This window comes from Alligator mississippiensis, chromosome 7 (assembly GCF_030867095.1).
Source record: "Alligator mississippiensis isolate rAllMis1 chromosome 7, rAllMis1, whole genome shotgun sequence".
Classification (NCBI taxonomy): Eukaryota; Metazoa; Chordata; order Crocodylia; family Alligatoridae; genus Alligator; species Alligator mississippiensis.
This window is the reverse complement of record NC_081830.1, coordinates 74984314-75005745: the sequence shown is the minus strand read 5'-3', so window position 1 is coordinate 75005745 and position 21432 is coordinate 74984314. Positions and strand designations below refer to the sequence as shown.

Genomic DNA, 21432 nt, shown 5'->3' with positions numbered 1-21432 from the left:
CCTGGCCCTGTATTTGGCAAGTGGACCCTATCTTTCCAATAAGGCAAACCACAATCACCGACCAAAATGTAACACAGTGGGCTAGCGCGCAAGGAGCAGGCGTTGAGGGGATGGGGAGTAACTTCAGACCAAGCCCCAGCAGATCCCAGAATCTCTTTCCGTGGGTCAGGACTAAAGCAGGGAAAGACACAGCGTCCAGCATGTGACCGAAACGCCTTTGTGTGTTTGAGACATTCAAGAGGCAGTTGGATAGATACCTGGCTGGGGTATTACGATCCCAGCGCTCGTTCCTTCCCAGGGCAGGGGCTCGGACTTGATGATCTGTTCAGGTCCCTTCTGACCCTAGAAGCCATGAAACCTGTGGCCTGAATTGTACAGGGTAGCCGAGCTCCAGGAGAGGAGAGGAGAGGAGAGGAGAGGAGAGGGGCCCCTCGCCCTCTTTGAGAGACCTCACGCTCCCTCTGCAAGGCACCTGGGAAAGGCCATTCCCAGGGCAGGCAATGGGCAGCTGCCGCGCCAGAGACAGATGCTGGGGGCACAGGTGAGCGGCGCAGCTTCCTCCGCAGCCCCCAGCGCGCCCGCGGCAGCCAGACCCCGCGGAGGGTCGCAGTGCCTGGTGTGTCTTCTCGCAAAGATGGGGCGTATCCCTTGCGCCGAGGCAAGGGCAGGGCTCGCAGGGGCAGTGCGAGACCCCGGTGCGGGGCGGGCAGGCGGGACCTGCGGCGCGGGCGGATCACGTGGCGGGGGAAGCTCTGAATAATTGAGGAGCTGCAGCGCCGCCTCCCCGCCCGCCCGCAGCCCGGGCTGGAGCCAGCCCGCCCCGCCCGCCCGCCCGCCCGCCCGCAGCCCGCTGCAGCCTCGGCCGGCGGCAGCGCGGAGCCGCGTCTCCCCGCGCACGCAGCTCCCCCGGCACCGAGCGCACCGCGCCGCGCCGCGCCGCAGCCCTGCCCTGCCCTGCCCTGCCCAGCGGCCTCCCGCGCCGGGTGAGTGCCTGCGGGGACGGGGGACCGCGCACCTGGGGCTGCCCTGTGGGGCGGGGGTGGCCACCACTTTCCTGCTGGGGCGCAAGCGGGATGCAGGGGGTCTGGCCAAGTTGGGAGGGACGCTGGGGTCTGCCCCCAGGACGAGGCGGTGTCCCTGTCCCTTTGCTCCCCTTGGCCAGCGAGGCATCGCCGCGTGGGCCCGTCTCTGGGGGGGCGTCTGACCCCAGCGCTCTTTCCCGCCCAGGGCAGGGGGTCGGACTCCATGATCCGTTGAGGTCCTTTCCAACCCCGGCATCAGTGAATGGATGTCTCTTTGCTTGCTTCTCTTGGCTGAGGGGCCGCCAAACGGAGGGGGGGGGGGTCCCAGGGACTCGTGTGGGTCTCAAGGCTGCGCGGTGAAAGGGAGCAGGGGACGTGATGGGTTGAAGTCGGATGAGCTCAGGATGAATAGGAAGCCGAGCGAGATGCAGAGCGAATGGATAAATACCAGCGGATCTGACAGAAACGGTCCAGGCCCAGCGCTGCTTTCTTGTCCTGGCTTGTCTTGTCCAAAATAAGACGGTGCTGAGAAGGGGTGTCCAGGCCTGAAAGGGCTATAGGATGTCAAGGAGGCAGGTAACGGGTAGGACAGGAGAGAAAGAGATTGTAAAGCAGGCACAGAAAGTGAATGGCTGGTTACAGCTACCTGGCAGGCTCGCCGTGTGATTTATCTCCCTTGCCGTAAGACAAGTCCTCCTGTGGAAAGGGACTGGACGTCATTAGTTGCCGGCAAAATGGAGAGGCCTCAGAGAAGGGCTAATTTTGCTTGATGTGAAAAATGATTCATCTCCTTTTTTTCAAAAACCTGGATTGTGGTTGATGGACTTGAAATCTGTTCTTGTCATAGCCACAAGTTCTCTCTCTGTCTCAGCTCATTAGTCTGAGATATAATTATCTATCTATCTATCTATCTATCTATCTATCTATCTATCTATCTATCTATCATGGAAGTTAAATAGGTTAGCTGATGGTTTCACAGAATTTTGGGGATGAAAAGGGCTCTATAAAGCTGAATATTTATTTATAAACATGGGTTGAAAGAGCCCAGAAGTGCACTACAGAATAAGTAGTAGATGTGGGCGCTGTTCGAGGTGCTGAAACCCTCATTTTTCACATCAGTAAAAGGCTCTGCTAGCCAGGAATATTTAAAGTACAAACACCTTTAAGTTAAGAAAGCCATTCTATGGATAACAGGAAGAAAACAGCCTGACATTGTTAAGAAAAGGATGAGCTCCCAAATGTGTGGCTTGATGCTCCCAGTTTTCAAAGAGTGTAAGCAGTAGTGGTCACATTCACCCTGAGGTGACTCCAGGGTCCCATCTTACCTGCCATATAGCCAGCCCTTTTCATCTGCTTAAAATACTTTGAAAATCCTCCCATTTCTGTTCAAAACTAGTTAAACAGGAGGTCGCTTTCTCCTCAGGTACAGTCTTCTCATGGTTTGCACAAGCTGTTTTAGGTTGTTGTCTGCTGGGTTCCAGTGGAACCTCTGAATCCTGTTCCTCAAATCCTCCAAAATTTTAAAAAGTTAAAAAAGCAATAGTAACATTTGCCACCCCAAGGGAAAACTCCTGTCCACTGATGCAAATTGGCCCTGCTCAGGGAGGTATGGCTTAATGACATTAATCTGGCCCATTATTTAACTCATCCTCTCAACATTCCCAAGTAGTAGGCAAGTAAATTTTACCATGACATTTGTTCAATGACATTGTTCAATTTGTCATCTGAGTTTGGTTAATGAAAGTAAGTGCATAGATGTATTGTATTTAACTTTGTGTAAGGTGTTTGACTGAACACTGACACCTTCCAAATAAAAAAAATAGTACCAAACAATATCATTAGAGTGCACATTATCTAGCTTAAGACCTGACTAACTAACCAGACTCAAAAAGCAGTTGTCATTTGGGACTATTTGTTGAATGGGTGGGTTTCTGCAGTTCCTTGGGGATCACTACTAGGCCCACTGCTACTGCACATTTTCATCAGCGATCTTTAAACAAACATAATCACTTTTGATAAACTTTGCAGATAGCTCAAAGATCAACAGAGTAGCAAATAATTATGAGGGCAGGAAAATCAAACAGTAATTTGGATCACCTAGTAAGCAGGTCCCATTTAAACAGAATGTTTTAATATCCCCATATATGAAGTTATTCCTCCAGAAAAAGGAATGCAGACTACATATGCAGAATGCAGTGACTCTAAAAAAGATCTGAGGAGACAAGCGAGTTAAGTGCCACTTGAGGCAAAAGGAGCACATTAAATATTTGTATAAACAGGGGAGCGGTGACTTGGAGCAGGGAGGTGATTTTACTCTTGCACATAGCATTGTGAAACTGATACTGGGACATTGTGTACAGTTCTGATGTCCACATTTTAAAGAGGAAGTCTGAAAAATTAAGAGACTTCAAGAAAGTGTCACCAAATAATTTGAGGGGTGGAGAAAATGCTGTACAGTGTGGGAATGTCTACAAGTGCATTTTAATGCACAGTCAGCTATTTTACTGCTTATTAAAGTATCACATAAAAAACTACAATGACAACTAATGCACAGTAAAATAGGCATCACATTAAGTATCACTTAAAAACAGTGCACATTTGTTACTGCATATTAAGGAAGCCTAATGCACATTTCTTTAGTCCCTCACATTGGAGTACTAAATTGAATGTGCATTAGAAGAAGCACCTTAATGCATGTGTAGACATGCCCTGTGAGAACTAAAGAGATCCACCTGCATAGATAATCAAAAAGATGACTGACGGGCACATTTACGATATGTAAATATCTACACAGGAAACAAATACTGGCTACTAAAGGGCTGTGTTTTTCCTAGTAAAAAAAAAAAAAGACAAAGACAAAAAATGTGCAATAGGAACAAACCAGAGCCAGTCAAATTCAAATTAGAAATAAGACACAAGTTTTTAGTAGAGGATGTGATTAACCATTAGAATATGCTCTCCTGGGAAGTATCATATCTCCCATTTTTTAGGTCTTCATGTCAAGACTGAATGCCTTTACCTAAACACAAGTTGTGTTTTAGTCAGGCAAGTTATATACCTCAATACAGAAGGCAACTGCATGTAATATTCAGGAATCCAGACTATATTGCTTAAATTGTATGAACTAAGCCCAAGGACATCCAATCACCCTTGCAAGCACACACCCCATTCCTACTGGAAGGTTCAGCCCATACACTGGGGGACGAGTAAATGAGCATCTGCCTCAATCTCGAATTCTAATCACACCACCTCTTAACTCTAACCTTTGCCTGTAAGGAAGCTTTCTTTGTGCGCATCAAAGAAAAACAGGCAAATCTTATAAAAGTTGATTTAAAACATGAGTCATTTTCCCGAGAGAGTTCATCTTGCCTCTTGGGTGAATTTATATCTTAAACTCATCTAAATAGCTTACAGGATCATTTCACAAATGTGCAAATCCATTCCTCATGTTTCTTCATTGACTTCAGTAGCATAGCACCATGCAGGAATCTGTCCCACTGCGCTTTAGAGGAGTATTCACAAGCTCCCTTTCCTTTTCCTTAAGAAAAACTTGATTTGAAACACAGTACATCCACTGTAGCTCCTAGCCTACCAAGTAAGTTGTGCTTACCTATGAAACTACATGCTTCTTTACATGACACTGTTTTCTAAATCCAGAGACCGTACATGCACAAAAAGGGCCTGATTTGACTCCATAGAGGACAACTGAAGTTTTGTCAGTGGCTTCAGCAGGAGCAGGCTTCAATGGACTATATTCACTGCTCCTTGTAAACCCATCTGAAGTTAGCAGGACAGAAGAGACTCTCACGGTAGTGAACATAGCCACTGATCTCTGTGCTAACAGCCCATAAGACATGTCAATTGAAAAAAAGCTTCAGAAAATATTCAATAAAATGAAATAATTCAGACCTTTCTGTCCCTGCCCTTTCCCCCCAAACACCTATCCACAGATATCAGACAAAAAACTATCTGGAAAATTCATCTTTAAATTAAGCCACTTTAGTTATAAGACTATGAAAAAGAATGGGGAATTTGGGCAAGGAGGGGGATGCATGCATCTCATGACAGATGTGTAATCAGATGTTTTTCAAAGTTGGGTTTTCATTGTACAGATTAAGGCCTTGTGAATAAGGTTCTGAATCTTTATATGATTTGTGATCCCACTTTACTTCAGTGAAACTAGTTTGTAGTCAAGAACATGGCAAATATTTTTGCTCCTTCCTGACTATATTATCTATAATTAAAAGTTCAATAAAATCCAAATGATAGCACACTAAATTCTCATCTCAGTTCCTTCAGTGTTAATTCACAGCCACTCTCTTGAAGTAATTGAAGTTATTTGTGGTACAAATAAGACTTAATGTTACAAGCAGCTAAGATTCATAAAATATGTTTTGTTCATGAACAGTGAGATATGTAATACAACAGTAGGTCAACTGTATATAGTTTGGCTAGTTGTCAACCAATGTTGTCATGAGATACGTGTTTTCTGCAGTGAGTATTAACCTTGCCTCTGGGCTGTATAGTTATTGGTCTAGGTCCCAATTTCAGCTGTGGGCTCATATTAACAATGCCACTTCTACTCTGTTATAGTCTATAATGTCACTAGACTGGAACAGTGTTGAGAGAGAATTATTTTTTCATGTAATAAAACTGGCAAGGTAAAGCCTGTGCATTTATCACAAATAACAACAGGGAGGTGGAGCCAGGCAAGAGAACATGTGACTCTACTGTTTTATTGTCATTCTGAATTACTATTAGATCAATAATTTACTGAAAGATGCAATGTAAGACATTAAATTAACCTGGCAGATGAAACAAAAGAACTGCTTTTACTGCACAATTTTTCAAATATTGCCTTCTAATTCATGAGCATATATAAAATTACAGGCCAAGTGGTTTTCTTCTAGTAAGAAAATGCATTATTGCAGAGAGTTATTACTATTATACCACAAGCATGTGTGTGGGGAGGAGTCTTGTGCTGATTTTTTTCTTTTTCTTTGTTTTTAAAAATGAGTAGCTGATGCACAAATAAGCAGATGTAGCCAAGTATATGGAACTCCAGGTATGTGAATCTTTAAGGGATATCTCAGACATTAAAATTAAAATGTCTCTATGCTATTTTGAATTTTCTGAAAATAATACTATATATTAAATTCAAAGCAATTTATATAAAATATAAACTGTTATATGAGGGCTGAATCCTCAGTGTCTGTTTAAAGTCAAAACTGTACTAGATTCAAAGGGAATTTTGTTAAAGACTCCAAATTGATCTCCATATGTACTAAATTTGCTTGGGAAACAGGATATATGAAGTCTTATTTCTAGATTGCCAATTTGAATGCACTCTGTTGGCTTCTTGTGGCCCCTGTTCAGCTCCCAGCATTTCCCCAACCCCTTAGCACAAATCAGCAATTTTGATGGCTAGGATTTGAGTCTCGATTCAGCAAAGCTCTTCAGACTCTGTTTACCTTTAAGAATGTGTTTAAATCCATTCCTGTCCAGAAAATCAGTTAAGCACATGCTTAATTCCCAGTCCCACAAATACTGATGGGACTTAAGCACATGTTTGAAGCTAAGCAGGTGCTTAAGTGCTTTGCTGAATTAGGCCGTACAGGTATGAAGCTTTTCTTTCATCTCAAGCAGCTGGTCCTTTGGGTCACATTTGGACACATTAATCTGGCAGTGAAAGATACCTGTACTGCTACTGCCTGTTCAGTGGAAGAAAAGACAATGTGGATGTCAGGCTCCTACGTCATTCAAGTCCTGCAGTGAGGCTCTGTGACGGAAGCTGTGAGCAGAGTGACCGCAAGGCACATGTGTTAGTCACCCGCCGTAGACATCAAAACAAGACTGTATGCCAGTCCCACAAAACTGGTGCAGAGCACAGCTTTGAGAGCATTTGGGGCCAGAGCAAGTGCAGTTCTGAAGGGTCAGCGGACACTAAATAATTATAGTTAAAAGCAATTCTAGAATGTCACTTGCCTGAAAGTTCCCACAGAGACAAGATAGGTTTCAGCATCAACTTTCCTTACCATAGCTAAGGGCCAGAGGAAGTCCCTTCTCCACACCTGGAACGCTTCACAGAACTGTTTACATGGCTCAAGAACAATGTATTGCTCCTAATTTTTTGCACTATTAGTATTTTGACAAGCAAATTGCTTTTTCTTCCATTTTGAGTACTGCTGTAGTAGCAACATTCTAGATCCTGATTTAGTCTTACACATGCATTTGTAATTCATTTACTGAGAGATGTCACAACACACTCATGCTACACTGCTTGGGTATTACTCATGCTATGCACCACTTAGATGTTACGAAAATAAATGACTAACACAGAGATAATCTACTATAAATCATCATCTTTGGCCAGCTCCTGCTCATATTACTCATATTGAAGCCAGTGAGACTATTGATATAATGCAAAAAGGATGGAACTTGGTGAACAACAGTCAGCGAGCAACATATAATAATAGCTATACAACCCAATATTTTTCCCCTTTAGATCAGTAGAAAGCTTACTTATTCACTGTAATGGAAATTGTCTTGAGTTTCCCCATATTTCTGCTGAGGTGGCTAGGCAGGAGATGGCTGAGAGGACATTCCTTGAAACAAACCTAACAGTGTACCTATATCTCCTTGGGCTTGCTCCTTCCCACACAAAATGCAAAAGCACCCCTGATGCATATGCATACGTGTGTGCACATGCACTGCTTGTTTCCAAGACCCTAATAGGCTGTGAACTAAAAATATAATCTTTCCATTTTGTTTCAAGGGAAGTCCTCTCAGCCATCCGCTGCCTTAATTAGTTGATTAACAAAATCTTGGAAATAGGGCAGTGAGGCATAATCAATTACAGTTGTATAACTGATGACAGAACATGCTAACTAATTAATGAAACTGTGCTCGCACATAAAAAGAGACTAACGCACTGATGGCTGAAAGAGAGCAGAACCATTTTTGAAAGACAAATGTGTTTACAGTTTGAGAGAGTTCAGAATCTTAATAATTTATTGACCAGCAGGGGGGCTTTCTAGCAATGCTGAAAAGGTATTGGAAAGTAGGAGCCATTGAGAGGAGAGGAAAAACAAGGCTTGCAACACGTAGAAAAGAGTCTCAGTTCTTATACAAAACACTTCAGAATAAAGCACGGAGCTTAAAAAGAGGGAGCAAATTTTCCAAGTGATGCTAATTCTTCCAATTTTTAGATGATTGATCTCTTTTGCTGGCTACTCTTATTTTGACAGCCTGCCAACATTACTAGCTCTTAAACTGAAGGACAACTTTCTTTCCAGAGTTCAGACGTATTGGCTAGGAACAGACATTGCATTTGTCCTAGGACAAGTTATGCCTGCATTTGTTCCAGAACAGAAATGTCCTGGGATTGATGTGTACGCATATCACTTATCCAACCAGGGTGCAGCAAGTGGCTGAATGCACTGGTGCTTTTCTGCCATTGATTCAAGGATGCAGTCCTGGAACAACAGTTCAGATGCACTCCGAGATGTCCAGGGACAAAGAGCTAGCACTTCTAATCCTGTGAGGGTTTGTCCTCAACAACAGATTTGGATGCATGAACAATTCCACTTCATCCCAGGAAAAAATGGTGCATCTCAAGACAAATGTGATGTCTATTTCTAGCCATTGTAAGTCACAATTTCATACTACTACTGAAGTCGGATTAATACAAGGCCCCCTCGCTGTCCCAGGCCCCCCACCATGGCTGCCCTGTCCGCCCCATCTCTGGCCCTTTAAGGAAAAAAAAAAGAGAAACCCCCACACTCACCAGTTCCAGCCTGGTGGGGGGCGATCCCTGCTGCCCCCCACTGTACATGGGGGGCTCTTCCACAAGCCCCCTGGAGCTCCAAGGCCACTGCAGGAGCAGGGAGCCCCAGGGTTGTTCTCAGTCTTTTTTTTCTTAAAGGGCCAGAGCTAGACCGGGCAGGGAGAGCCACCCACGCAGTGTGGGGCAGTGGGGGGCAGCAGGGATTGCCCCCCCCCCCCGCTCAGCAGCACCCAGTAAGTCAGGGCTTTTTATTTAAAGTACCGGGAGCTGGGGTGGGTGGGGGCAGCCATGGGAGGGGGGTGGCTGGGGAAGCAGTCAGGGGGACTGGGGTAGTAGGCAGGGGATGGGGTCTGGTGGGGGTCCCCCCGTTGTCCCCTCCCCCCTCCCCCAGCCCTCATCCTCCACCCCCTACTTACTGGCATGGAGTCCGGGTCCAGCTCCTTGCTGCAACCGGCGGGAACTATCTGAATCATCGAAGCTCCCCAAATCTTTTCTGAAGATTCAGAGAGCTTCGACTCAATTTGGACCTTTTTATTGGTTCCCTGATTTGATTCAGATTTGGAGATTCAGCCACCAAATTGGGCCGAATCTCCTCTGAATCGAATCAGCACCCAAAGCTTATAGATTCATAGATGTTAGGGTCGGAAGGGACCTCAATAGATCATCGAGTCCGACCCCCTGCATAAGCAGGAAAGAGTGCTGGGTCTAGATGACCCCAGCTAGATACTCATCTAACCTCCTCTTGAAGACCCCCAGGGTAGGGGAGAGCACCACCTCCCTTGGGAGCCCGTTCCAGACCTTGGCCACGCGAACTGTGAAGAAGTTCTTCCTAATGTCCAATCTAAATCTGCTCTCTGCTAGCTTGTGGCCATTGTTTCTTGTAACCCCCAGGGGCGCCTTGGTGAATAAATACTCACCAATTCCCTTCTGTGCCCCCATAATGAACTTAAAGGCAGCCACAAGGTCGCCTCTCAACCCTCTCTTGCGGAGGCTGAAAAGGTCCAGTTTCTCTAGTCTCTCCTCATAGGGCTCGGTCTGCAGGCCCTTAACCATACGAGTTGCCCTTCTCTGGACCCTCTCCAGGTTATCCGCATCCCTCTTGAAGTGTGGTGCCCAGAACTGCACGCAGTACTCCAACTGCAGTCTGACCAGCTTCACACAGCCCTACTGATAACCACCTAGAGATAAAAGGTGAATGACTTGAGCTGTTGAAGGCAATAAAACTACATATGGGAGTATGGACTGCATATGAGACTCTGTCTGTCACAGCTAAAGATCAAAGGGAGGCAGTCTGGATAGGACAGACAAGCCCTCTCACATACAGTGGCTGCTAAGAGTAGAGTCCCTCTCAACACTATGAAGTTGAGGAAAAGGGAGCATTTTTCCCTCTTAATATTCCTTGGTAATTCCTAAATACAAGAGTTATTGAAGATAAAATGAGGTATAATTAATCATAAGTCAGCTTGCTCCAAACATCTGTGATCTTCTAGAGTAGTGGGGGCCAACCTTTTTGGCAGGCCTGCCACAAATTAGTCCTACACCCTCCCCAAGTGCCACTCCCATCCCCTTCCCCTGCTTCATCTACTGCTCTGCTTTCTGCTCCCTGCCCTATCTGTCACTGTGTTGCCTGTCCCCTCCCCAGTTTGCCACATGCCACACACAGAGGCTGTCCATGCCATCTTGCACCTGGGTTGCAGGTTGACCACCCCTGTTCTAGAGCTTGGATGACCCAGGAGATCCTCCTGAGTACATGTTATTGCCAACCTCCATTGTTACAAAATCCTGACTAAGATCCTCAAATCATGAAGTTAAATAAAACTCCTGATTTCAAAGTCAGAATGCATTTGGTTTTCTTATAAGAACCACTTGTAATTAGCCTCCTGAGTTGCAAACTTTAAGGATGCAGCTGGGTCATGTTTGCAATCTTTTCTTAACAACTGTGAGGACTAGAACCTTTTTTATTTAAATCAAGTCTGAGATTCCAGGAGGTAGAGCTTGAAGAAACACCCAAATACCAAGAGTGAGAGTTAAAGTGAGACTTGATTAAAACATTGGCAACATTTGTATATTATATTAGATCAGGCCCTGTCTGTGGGCTAATGATTTCAACAGGGTTACTCAAGAAGCAAGATAAAAAGGGATGTAACACACTGGTCGTATAGGCCAGATTATTAATCCCATTGATTTCAATAGGAATTGTAGGTACTTGTTTCCTTTTAGGATTGGGCCATGCATTTAAAATGCTGATGGTTATTTTTCTTGTTTGGAGGCTGGTGTATCGAAGTGTCATGCTAGTTCTTTCCTGAACAATATAAATTTCGTTGTTGCCAGTGAAATTCAAAACAATATCCGGGAGAGAAATAAATTGTCACCATGATGTATCAGCTGGCTCTGCCAAACCAGACTTTGTGATCGTAAAAATCCATGCTGTTTAATTTAGAATGCTTCATACATTAATAAATAACCTTTTGTGAATAATGTTAAATGAAGCAGTTCTCATGATTAGCCTAAAGTGTAATGGCTTTCATTTGAATATGCAAAGAATGAATCTGCAGAGAAAACAAAAAGCAGTGAAATAATTATAAGGTCCTTGTACTAAAAAGGATTGGCCATACCATAAAAATGATTAGATCCTTACTACCAAGAGGCAGCCTGATCACCACAAAATTCTCTCACCAAGAAATTCATTACTAGAAGTATAGCCTATTACCAAAAAGCTAGTAAAAGGCCCAAAATTCCAAATAGACAAAGCTTTAGTTACTCACCTCCCATTAACACTAATTGCAATTGCACTACTGAAGTGACACGCGCACAGAATTGAAAACAGGCCACTTAGAATGAAGACACTTAAAAAGAAGAAAAAAGAACATCATATATTATTGCAAATATTACAATTTTCTTTTCCACTTGTCTCTTTGCAGCACAGGAAACAGAAATAAGTAGTTTTATTCTAAGATAAATAGAATAATTGATTAATATAATCCTCCTGTTTAAAACTATTACCTCAAATTTAGGGGGCGCCACTTGCAACACTTTAAAAGGAACCTGATTATCATGTAGTACATCCTGGAAATTAAGCAACATTTAAGTGATAGGAGTTGCAGCCTTGGACAGTTGTGAATTAGAGTAATGTTTGCATTTGCAATGCTAATGAGTATTTGAGTATATAAAAGAATGATATTTCTTCCCTGAATATACATGAAGTAAAACAGTATTGTCTTCAATGAAGTATTCAGTAGGATGTACTTTAAAAATTTGCTCTTCCATTCCCTCTGCAAAAGTTATCTAATTAGTGTTAACTGCACTTCTGCAAGATAACCTTTCCCATTTTGCAAATGGCAAAAAAGGCAAGAAATTCAATGATGTGCATTCATGCTCAGAGAGGGAGTCTGTAAAAGTGCTGAGAATATCCCCTTTTTCAGTCCTATGCGCAGACCACTAACACGCTACTCTCACATGCCTTAGCAGCCTCATTGTTCTTCCAAATCATTTTCTTTCCAATCTTGATACAATGAGGATACATTGGATCTTTTTATAAATGTGTAAACTGATTACATCGCTGTTTCTGACGTTCCTTTTTTTGTCATTGAATCATCGGTTGTAAATACAAGAAAAAGTTGTAAGCACATGACATGACTAAGACAATCTTTTACATTTATCTCAAGTCTTTGGCCCCAATTCTACATGGCTCTGTACTTTGAATCATCATTTATACCACTTTGAAGTGGGTGGCGACTGACTGTAAAATACAATCAAATTGGAACTGTAGCATTTTAAATAAGTTTTCTGCTGCTGTAAGTGATTATGCAAAACAGAATCCAATGCCTAGAGTTACATAGGATGTATATAAGGAGAGTTATTCCTGTTCAGGATGCCATTAAATGAACATCATAGAAATGTCTATGAATAAAGTTCAACTTATATTATTGGGCTGATGTTATAAGATCTACTGATACTTCAGAACACATCAAGTATATGAAAAGGAAAAAAAAGGAACAAATTTTCTATGACCCTTGTTCTGGCAGCTGCATTTGTTTAAGTGTCAGCTGGAGTTACCACCTAAGGAATGGAGAATATGCCATTAGCTCAAGGGCAGCCCTACTGCTATCTGTGTAAATTACACTTTAAGCAAATATTCATGCCGACATTGTTTCTGACACAGTATTTTTATTGCTGTAATAATGCAGACAATTGTAAGAAACACATAGTTTGGGCAAATTATACATGTGGTGTGGCAACATCTAATTATGCCAAAAGCATAGAACAGCAAAGTATGCATTGGCCTTCATTTCCAGAGTATTTGAGATCCAGATTCAGATTCCCGATTGGCACCTCCATTTCAAACTAGGACACTTTAGTTAGATGTCCAATGTCCGCCATGAGTGTTCAGATTAGTTCTTAGCTGCCTAAACTTGCTGCCTGCTCATACAAATGTCCTCAGCCTGCCCGAATATAGGATTTCAGCAGCTAAACTAGGTACTCAAGTTTGGAAAGTGGACTCACAGTATTGTGAGGTTTAAAAAGAAAAAAAATCTGCATTAATTAATTCAGCCTCTTTCACAGCAGAATAATGACTAAAATCAACACATTAGTGGAATGTGTTATGGAATGAAAAGTAATCTTTACACACATATGGTAAGGAATCTGCTCAAGTTAATCATGAATGTGTTATTTCGTCATTTTCTTTCTAAATGGCACAGTTCAGGTTGTAACATCTCCTGGGGTCTGTTTCAGGCTTTGCTGCTAACATGCCTGGTGACTTTGTTCAAGGTATTTAATCCCTCCAGATGTCATTTTCCTCATCCACAGAACATGGCTAATATTGCTTACCTGACAGCAGTATTAACATTGGTAAAATGCAAGTAACTTGCGGTTTTATCTTTAAAATTGAAGCACAAACAAAAATTGTCTTTAAACTTATAAAAAATCACTAGTCCAATTTCATTGATCAATCAGTCAACCAACGAACAAACCCAGCAACCATTCCCCTTGGGCTGGGAGTTTACAGACAAGATTCAACTCAAAATAGTGAAGGACTCAGAATCAGATCCTGAAGCTGGATCTGTTTGGGTGGAACTCAGCATCTGTATGGAGCATCACTCACTTCAAGGACCAGTTCCATTACATTTTATAAAAAGGGTTTAAAGGCTTATAATGGAGGCAACATTGTTTTGGTTATGCTACCGTTAGGAACTGATGTCAGAATAAACATCTTAAACCCCTAATCAAATTACATTTTTAAAAAGTACTCAAGAAGGGAAAACATTAACTTGATGAGTATCCTTAGCAGAAGGCGTTCTGACTTATCTACCATAGCTTGTGGCTGCTGATTGACTCAGTTCTGTTGTAGGCATATTGAATTGCATTACTGCCATCATTACTTTCCTGGCTTTAGGAGATGTAATAACATCAATATCTTCTATTCATTCAAACCAGTCTGCATCACAATTGCCAGTCTGATAATTAGTATAAAAAACAGAGAAGCTAAGCTGGTACAGTTTTTCCCCCTGGTTTCTTTTTCCTTCATCTTGGATGCTAGGCTGTGGAAAGTCAGCGAGCAGCCTCTAGCTCTGAGTCTGAATTAGCATTTCATTAATGTCTCAGCATACATTTTGAAAGTGCACTACTGCTTTGCTTATACAGTCAGTGCTCTAAATAAAGGAACTGCCCTTGGCTGTGAGATATGTACACTCATAAAAGGAGAATTGGACCCCTGATACTTGCATTGTGTAACTCATGAAATGGGCTAGGCACTTGTACAAACATACAAGCACTGTCTAGTGATAAAGGAAGGTCTCATTCAAGTACCTTAAAATCCCAAAAGCCAAAGGGTACAGGAACAAATTACAAACAAGCAGCGTAAGCAGGATTCTAATAATTCACTAGTTCTGTTTTTCCAGTTCTGCTGGATGTGAGGAGCCTCAAATCCTAGCTAAGCCTGGGGAGAAGGCTTGAGGTGAGCTTTGCCTTCTCGCTGCTAACTTCTGGGTTAACGAACCTAAGAAAACAGATGACTTCTATGGATTTATGTTGGCTGTGTCTGACAGTGAGTTGGGAACAGCATCTGCCTTGATCCTGTCATTCTAAGAGAGGCAAGACGCACATTGGCAGAAAAGAGAATTTCCCCTGCAAAAGGGCTGCAGGAGCAAGCCCAGAGACTGATTATTTCCTGTAGCTAATTCAATTTTCTGCATTCTGATGCCTCTCATTATTTCAGGGCTGGTACTTTAGTAGCAACTGGGCTCTGTTGTGCCACAGTGCATAACTATCTATTTATCCAAATGAGGGTCAGCACCAATGATCAAAATGCCCTGAGCTCCTGATGTGGGGTTTTGCACCCCATACATAACAAAGCAGCATGCATTTTGTGCTTCCCTGTCTGATGCTAGGTAGTCTGAGGGGTGCAGATAATTTCTAGCATAGCTGTCAGCTTTGGAAAACAGTCAGCATCTGAGGTGGTTATGCTACTAATAGTGTAATGTAATTGGCATTGTTATAATTACTTTTGCAGGGATGGAATCCATTGTGCAAAACCATGGGAAAGCCAACCTGTTTTATCTTAATGAGTTGGCTCCATACTGAGATCAACACAGGATGGGGGGGGTTTTAAATATCATCATTGATGTTTTATTTCTTTTGCTTCCCTGATGTTTTTCACTTCTTTTAAAAAAACCCTCTAATAAAGTGCCCATTGTAACTTGAACTGAGGGAAATTGTTAACCAAAGGATCAAGCAAGTTTTTCTAAGTTCCCTCACACCTAGCCGGTACTGTTTTCTTCTCTTCAGATCTCCCAGGAAGAGGAAGCAGAGGAAAAGCTAGTGTCTAAAACTTCATGCAAGCCAGGCATGCCCTTCATGGGCTTAGATGACATGCGATCTACACTAGCACTCTGGTTAACAGTACCACTGATGGAGCTGCACCAATACCACTGCAGCACTGGGAGAGTTAAAAAACCAGCACAGTCGCCAAAACTTTCAGCCTGTTGGTATTACAGAGAGTTTCTATTGCTGCATAATTGCATTTTATCTTAAGGCTCAAGGTCACACAAGACTTTTCCTCTTGGCTTTTTCATCTCAAGAGCAGCTATTAGACCCACCAGTGCGGTAGCTGCAGATAGGACAATTAGACCAGTTCCAGAGATGGATTTGTCAGTGGTTCTGTATAAACACAGCCAGGCTTGTTTAGGTCCCAGTTCTTCTCTCTTTGAGCCACCAATGTTGAGTAAGAGGCAGGGGACTGAGATTGAAAGAACAACACAGTTCTGGCCCACCTCTGTTCCTAGTCAATATAAAGACTCTGATCCTGCACTGAACTTTATGTACATTACAGGGAGTCTTTGTCCCCATAGGAAGCCAGTGGTTATCTGTCCATCTGGTGTGCATTGTAGGGTAACAACTTCAATAGCAACTGAACTCTCCTCTCCTTAGTATGGTAGGAACTGCTATCTCTAATAAATAGTGGCAATTTCCCCTCTTAAATCACAGTCAACAGTTACTGTTTTCTATCACATTTTATAGGATGCCTCCTGAAGGATTATTTGAAGGTCTGTATCAACCCTTTCCATAGACTGTACTACATCACCCTAATGCTCAGCCTTCTCCCAGGACACACGAGTCCCCAGGGCTGAGAGCACAGACTCCCTCTGCCCCTACGTGAATGTGGATGCTTGTCTGCCTTCCACAGCATGACTCAGATAAACCAGTGGGTGGGCACATGAGCTCCCCTGGGCCACTGCTGCCCATGAGGTCAGAAGAGCCTTGTCTGCACTAGGGTAAAGATGAGTGTTATGCCACTTACTACCAAATACAAGATAAATTCTTAATGTCAACAAGTGACTTGTAGCTTTCTCACACATTAGCTGTTTGAGGCCAACAAGGCTCCCACTTCCAACTCTTACCTCAGCCTGCTGCCGTAGGTGAAAACTATAAACCTCTGTGTCTGCACTAGTATTTTGCCTCATGGGTCTCATCATGTGATAAAAAACCCCAACCTTTCCCCTTAATGTAGATGCACTACTTTTTTCTGGAGATCTCCACATGGCCAAGAGGGGGACAACATGTACTCCCAACCATTCCTACATCATCCCAAATCCTCACAGCATTTTCCATGGTCTTGGGAGGAGAGAGTGTCAGCAGAGGAGAAGGTGTCATGAAAGCATCTGAGCCCTGCTTCTGCACGGGAAGAGGATAGATGCTCCCAGTTCCTTTTCCATCTGTGCAAGCCACACAAGAGACAAGCATACTCTCCATCCTTATTCAGGCAAACTCCAAATTGGCTTCAGCAACCAACCTGAGTGAAGCCCTAGGGCTTGGAGCTCAGGTACATATTCATTGCTATCTAGATCCTCTTTTTTTAGACTCCTGTATTTAAATTTAATTTGTCACAATTACTTTAAGGCCTGTTACTGCACTTGGGCCAGACTGCCTTTCCTACAGTCCCTGGGGAAAACCTATTAAAGAAGGCGAGCATAGAGGAAGCCTGTTTCAGCTTAGAGCGTTGTGCTTAAAGTGTTCGTTCTGATAGGAGAGGTTTGGGCTTCTCCCTGTCCAACCCTGTACGTGAAGAGGCCATGAGGAAAAGAGGCCGTATAGTAACAAGAGGTTGCACTATCTCCTCTGCTGTCTGGCAGTGCAGCCCCTTTCAGGAGGCATGAGGTGCATTATCCTTGATTCTGTACAACACCAGCTGCAGAAGGAGACCCAGGGGAAGATCACAGAGCTCACCCACTTTCCATCACAAATACACAAGACCTGCAAGAGATGGTGCTGCAAAAAGAGCAGCCTCCCCAGAAACACCCTGTTCTCCCAAACCCCATTGTCTGGCCTGCCTGGAACTCTTGCCTAGGCAGCTTTCACTGGAGGCTTGTCTGGGTGGGATACAGTTAGGATATTTTTGTGGAAAGAGATGCAGGAATAAGCAGACCCCTATAGAGAGAGGACCCACTGGGGGAAAATCCACCTCATCAATAAGAACAAAATGATGTAGGGCATGCAAGACAGCGAAGGAGAGTACCAATAAGGCTTGCTCATGAATTATTCAGCAAATGTGTGCACATTAAAGATTTGTGCCTGTAAATGCCTAGACCTATAGCTCTGATGTGATTGCTGTTTTTGTCAATTTATCCTAATGAAGAACAGTGTTGCAGTACAAACAGCACTTGCTAATGAGTGTGTGGTTGCAGCAGTAAATGTTACCTTGTAAGACTGCAGTTTGGAAGAACTGACTCAGACTGTGAAAATGGAGACTTTCTGCTTAGTGGTGTGAGGCTTGGAAATCGAGCTAGGGCTTATCCAATGAAAGTTTTCTCCCTGCTGTGAACAGTGGTGCTGACACTGAAACAGGCTCTCCTCAGCATTTGGGTTTTCTAATGAAAAGGGTTTTCAGCTGCTTAAAGCTACTGAATTTCTAGGAGCCTTGACCGGCCATCCATGCTACCCCCATTCAGCTCTGCAACCACTACCCTCTGAACCAGAAGGAGTGTAGCTGCCATTGTGTGTACCAATATGTTCTGCCTCTCAGCAGAGCTTACTGGCACGCACACAGCCCTGCACTAAGGCATCCCTGCTACTGCCTTAGTAGCAGTACGCAGGAAACCACTCTGAGCGAGGTTGTGACATCTCGCTACAATGCTGCCTGATGCTATACTGGAGCTGTCTGAACTTTTCAGGACAAAATTCTGCTCTTTTAAATACCTTTGGGACCCTGAGCTTTTTTTCATGCCAGGACTGTCCCATCCAAACTGAGTAGCTTTAAGAGAGCTAGGGGCAAACACCTGCCATTTAAGCATCTTTCCTGATGGGTACGAATGAGGTGAAGTCTCTTAGAGCCTGCAGCTTTATGTACCAATGCGCACAATATACAAATCCACCTTATATGAAAGAAAGGGATTCTGCCAGGCAGAAATGATCACAGCATAACATACAGCAAAGCAAACATCTTTCTTTTTTATAATAAAAACATTCCCAGACTGTCTGCTGCATTAGCCGTGCATTGCTGGCTGTAAGGAATTAGTAGAGCAGAGCTGAAGTGAGCTGTTTGTTTCTGCCTCATATAATGTTCTACGTCCATGAGATTTTTATGGCTTCAAGGGTGATGAAGGGAGGCTTTTAAGCTACAAAAAGTAATACGGTGATACAGTTTAATTAAAGTGTTCATCTGAAACACTTCCAGATGTTCAAACATCAAAATTGCAGTTATAAAGTTAGTGCATTTCAGTACTTTTAAAAACTTTCCTCATCAATGAATTTTACAGGGACTGTAATAAGTCTGAGGTTGCCAAGGACTTCATGGCTGGCCCTTATAGTGAGAACAAGGACAGAACTTCGACAGACTCTTGGAACAAAAGCATTTCCAGTAGATGAAATTACTGCAGGACCTATGAAATACAACAGAGGACTTATGATATCCAGGAGACATCAGAATCATACACACAGGCACATCAGAGAGATGCCAGCCAATTAGTTAAAATATTTTTTATTATTACATCATATTCATTTTTTCAGGACTTTCACTATAGTAATGATAAATATGAAAATGCTTGCTGCACATGGCTACTGTCAGGACCTATGAAGTCATTGCAACACCAGCATAAAACTGACTTCCATATAACACTCTTTAATATACACCCTATATAAACCCACATTCAATGGCAGCCGCCTTAAAATTCTCAGACATAACAAAACCTGCTTCTCATAGTAGGAGCATGCTCTTTGCATGTCCACAGTCACTCCCAAGCACCTATCTGTATAATTTGGTATTTGAATAAATGGAATAACAGACCCCATTCCAGACAAATCTGTAGACTCACGCAGTAATGAGATACCACAAATGACATTTTGCATCAATTGGCAAGGGAGCCTTCCACCTTGGGCTGAAGAGCAGTTGATGCAGTTGGAGCCCACAGGAAGTTTATGGGCTGTAGCCAGACAAACAGGTACATTCATGTTTATAGCTTTAAAGAATTTAAAGCTGGAAGATGCCACCTTCTAACCTGGCTTTTGTGTTTCACTAAAGCATGTCTTTTCTAAAATGGCATCTAGTCTTGATTTGAAGAGATCATGAGACTACAGTTCCCTGACACTTTTTTCCAATGATTGATCACGCTCTCTGCTAAGTTTGTATCTTACTTAAATACTTGTCTACCTTAACTTCCAGCCATTAGTTATGCTTTTCTTTGCTAGGTTAAAGAACCCTTAGGATCCAGTGCTTTCTCCTTGTAGAGGCACTGGTACCCTGTGATCAAGTCGCCTCTCAATCTTTTTGATAAGCTAAATAGACAGAGCTTTTAAACATCACTAAATAGCATTTTTCCAACCCTTAAAAACATCTCTTTGGCTCTTCTCTACACTATTTTCAGTTTTTGTCTAATCCTCCTCTCCCCATAACCCAGCCCTAAATTCTATGATACTGAATTAGACTTTCATGTATTTTACCTTTTACCTGTTCAGAGAAAGTATCTGGTTACCACCTTCCTACTAAGTGAAGATATTGCCCCGACATGCCCCTTAACCCCATGAGGGTGGAGAGGGTCAATGGAGCAAGGTTGTGCACATCGGCCCCATTTAGTATAGCGAAGCTACTTTTGAAGCAAGGTCCCATTCAACATGAAAAGGAGTTGCATAACCTCATCCTAAGTTTGGATCCCAATTTCTGCAGACCTTCCAGGGAAGAGACTCATTTAAAAACACAGCACTTTGGGTCAAGCCAATTGTACTCTCAGGATCTATATATGCATATCCCAATAGCTTTTTTTTAGTTCCAGAAAAATCTATGTCATAGCCAGGAAAGCAGTACTGCATTAGAAAAGGAGAAAATTAAACTTAACTAAAGCTAAAGTTGGAGACTGTGCTTCTAGACTTTTAATAAAAAGGCATTTGGAGATTATTCTCCACTAACTGCCAAAGGCAGATGCTTTTGAAATCCAAAATATGCATTAAGGCAAATCAATATTTATGCGTATCCACCAGACAGTTAAGGCAAAGATATGACTGCTCCTTCAGGAAGAACCAGCTTCTTGTACTGTGAAGGAACTAATCACTTGTGGATAAAGGAAGTGAAGATTAACGTGTATGTAAAGATTTGCAGCATAATCTGGGAAGAATTTTTGCAGTAATATTAAAGCCAGCCACTTCAGCAAATAAATACAACTATGTTTCTATGAAAAGAAAATGAAACCAGTAACTATTGATTCTCCCCTTTATTGGGTTTTCTTTTTACTAACTTTCTGTGCTTAAAATAAACCTTAGAAAATAATCATTCCCAAGCAGATTTTATGTAGGGTCTGTTTTGAGCAATTAAGTATGTTTCTACTGTATGTAGTATTTTCTTATCATTAGGGCAATTCACAAAATCATAGCATCATAGTAAATTAGGGTTGGAAGGGACTTCAGGAGGTCATCTAGTCCAACCCCTGGCTCAAAGCAGGACCAACCCCAACTAGAGCTTCCCAGCCAAAGCTTTGTCTAGTTGGGTCTTGAAAACCACCAAGGATGGAGCTTCCACCACCTCTCTGGGTAACCTGTTACAGTGTTTCACTACCCTCCTAGTGAGAAAATTCTCCCTAATATCTAACCTAAACTTCTCTCGCTGCAACTTGAGACAGTTGCTCCGTGTTCTGTCATTTG

General features: G+C 42.8%; 1 protein-coding gene across 1 annotated transcript in view; it reads left to right on the top strand.

Moving 5' to 3' along the window:
* The first annotated feature begins 884 nt into the window (after window positions 1-884).
* The window catches only part of SLC7A14 (solute carrier family 7 member 14), a 75357-nt gene continuing 54809 nt past the window's right edge, over window positions 885-21432 (top strand). Inside the window, exon 1 of the mRNA XM_006267718.4 lies at window positions 885-983. The gene's annotated coding sequence lies outside the window, so the exon portion shown is untranslated. The remainder of the gene's footprint in view (window positions 984-21432) is intronic.